The 3052-nt window shown below is 40.9% G+C and overlaps 1 protein-coding gene across 1 annotated transcript in view; it reads left to right on the top strand.

Annotated features, from left to right (window-relative positions):
• LOC116695607 (inactive N-acetylated-alpha-linked acidic dipeptidase-like protein 2) overlaps positions 1–3052 on the top strand; it is a 730805-nt gene that overhangs the window by 61428 nt on the left and 666325 nt on the right. The window lies entirely within an intron of this gene.

Below are 3052 nucleotides of genomic sequence, written 5' to 3' on the forward strand. Positions count from 1 at the left end.
GGGGGGGGGACTGGAGTCGCACGACTTGACTTGAGTCTCACTTGTCTGTCAGAATGTGAGTCAATGTCTGACTTACATTGATAAATGACGCAAGTTGACTTTGACTTGAGACATATGACTTAAAAAAAAGACTTTTTATAAGTGTAATAGCCAGGCTGTATTCTTTTTTTACAAGGTATTGAGAAGTTATCTTTGGTGTTTGGAACATCTTCATGATATACGCGCCACCCTGCCAAGTTGCTAGGCAACCTTCCAGAGCTTGGCAGACCAGCAGAGGCAAACGTTGGAGGCAGCTGTCATGGAAAAGATTATACCCAAAATAGTAAAATTTGGTTTAAAGAGTTTGTAGTCAATGCTCTGGAAAAAAACATAAAAGCGGTGTGCTGACACGACAACCACAACATCTAACTTTAGCCGCCATTTCAAGCAACACAAACAAAGGCAACGTTACGTGAATGTGTCTTTTGGCTAACGCATTTTTTTGTTTGAATTGACTTGAGACTTGCTTGACTTATAGCAGGGACTCGACTTGATTTGCTTGATTCTCACCCCAATGACTTGCTTGCAAAGGTTAAAACTTGAGACTTGCTTGTAACTTGCACATGTGTGACTTACTCCCACCTTTGACCTATGCCTTTTTGACAACAATCTTTACCTTACCTTAACTACATACCCTTTGCTAAACTAGAGATGGCAGATAAAAAACAACTCATATTCATTGTTTTGTAATGGTCATTTGTGTTATTTTAAAGGACAATGACAAACCATTAGTTTTGTCATTTAGGCATGGGGACTTTTTAGTGTTGCATTTGTTAGACTTTCTATTAAGTGTGGGGCCCTGGAAGCTCCTCTAAATCTGGCCAGGAATTGAACTAACCAACCTCACACTGTCTATACCCTTTTCTCCTTTCACCTCCATTTCCTCTCCCCACTCCACTCCCCTCTCTTTTCCATCCGCTCCTCTCTCTTGTGGACCCTGGGATTCTTAGGGATGTGTGTTGTTAATAATTCAGCCTGGAGGATGGATTTTGGTCTTCATTTGGAGCAGGAAATGCCTTGCTCCACTGAACAATGCACTCACGCCCAGGCCCCTGATGTGTATTCAGAGGCAGAAATAGGAAAAGGCTTTCCCCTTAGATGGCTGCTTAGAAATGCAGGGTGTCTGGAAAAACAGGGGAAAGAAAAAGGCCAAGATCAACACTAGCAGTGATTTTTATGTGTATTTTCTTTGCATGCACTGAAAACACAGCCCTCAACAAAGAAGTAAAACTCACTAGAGAACGTTTTCACTGCATATGGCACGGGAAGACCATTTTAGAAATATCCCTTTTTACCACTTCCAGTGTAGATTTTATAGATTTGTGGGTCATTTCTTCCCATTTCCTCTCTCCATCTTTCTGTGCCTTGGTGTTTCCATTTTTGACACATTTTCATGTGGTGACATATTAGTATCCATCAGTTTTGAAGGGTGAACAGGGAGACCTGTCGGCTGCTGTGTGTTATACATTATAGCACAGAACTCATTTCCTGCCCGAGTTTAACAATGTCTGTGTCCTCTGAGAGGTGAGAGTATATGAGGGACACACCATGGTGCTACATGTTTCAGATATTGTGTGTTCATGTGGAGAAAGTACAAGACCAAATAAGGCCAGAAGGAGAAAAATCCATGTGTCCTCCACTGTGACATTTAATGTCACTCTGCCGTCATACTGTATGATTCATGGAAGATTGGTCAGCGTTTCCAGATCTCAGCATCTTCGCTCTGGTCTCGTCTCTGCAGCTCATTGCAGCAAAGGGGCTGACTATAACGTCACAGCAGAGGCACTTTGTCCTACTGCGAAAAATCACAGTTAAAAGCTTGGAAACCAAAAGTCATAAAACAAGACATTATTTTAGCAGGAACATTGGCGACCAAGACTGTAGGTGTCCCTGATGTTTTGCCCAGGTAAATAGCTACTGCTATTTAGCATTAACATAGATCTTTGTCACATGTTAGCTCAGTAACTTTATGTCTGCATAAACTCTGTAAACCACAAACAATATATTCTGTTTATGTTTACAGGTACATTTGCGAGAATAGACATACAGAGCCCAGTGAAAACAACTGCATTTGTTGTGAGGAGCTACAGCGCTAAAAAGTTAGCATGCAGCTACTCTACCACTCTGTTGTGGTGGAAACAGCGAAATGAAATGACAAAAGATGTGAAACAGTAGTCGGGTAATTATTTCTGGTGTAACACTAAGACCTATTACACGTGCAAAAGTAATCAAAGTATGATTATTATTGTAGCAACTGTCCCTGTGTGTACTAACAAGGCGGTAAATTGTGTAGAATAACTTTAGACTTCATGTTGTTGGCTACCATGCCAACATAACTGAGGGTGGAATTACTGAAGTTAAGCTTAAGCAGTAAAAAATTGCTCAGTAACTAAAGCAGGGTTTCCCCCAGTGTATTGCACGCTTGGTGGCCTAAGTCCCCCCACCCCCCCCTCTAGGCCTAAGCCACTGGGATATATACATTTTTTATTAGGCATTTTAAGACATTTTTTAAACTACAGTTACAGTGGTGCGGCTTGTTTGGAAACTTAGATGTAGTTGTATTTTCAAATCTTCAGTTAGCTTTTAGCACTGACATAATAGGGCCCTAAGGAATCTGTTTTTATACAAATATTTGTTGTATATCATAACATTAATTGGTATGCAAACATTTCTCTAGCCTGTGAACCTACGACTGAAGCTAGCCACATTAGCTGTGCAACATACTAACGTTAACATCGGCAGGCAAACCTGCAAAATAAACAGCAGAAAAACATGTGTTAAAACTTAAAGCTTTAAAGTTTGAAGATGGATTTCAAACCTCCCGGTAATTTACAGATCCATCCTGGGCTTCAGTTTTGAAGTGATTCATGCTGTGTAGGTTACTGAACCCTTGTTGAGAAAAGGTTTTCTAGTTTTCCAGTCCAAGAAATCCACTGGTTTGTCCCGTCCTCTGATGATAGTAGTACGTGAAGGTTTTTGTGTTGGTTCTCCTCACTATCTGCTAGCTGCCTGT

This window comes from Etheostoma spectabile, chromosome 9 (genome assembly GCF_008692095.1).
Source record: "Etheostoma spectabile isolate EspeVRDwgs_2016 chromosome 9, UIUC_Espe_1.0, whole genome shotgun sequence".
Classification (NCBI taxonomy): Eukaryota; Metazoa; Chordata; class Actinopteri; order Perciformes; family Percidae; genus Etheostoma; species Etheostoma spectabile.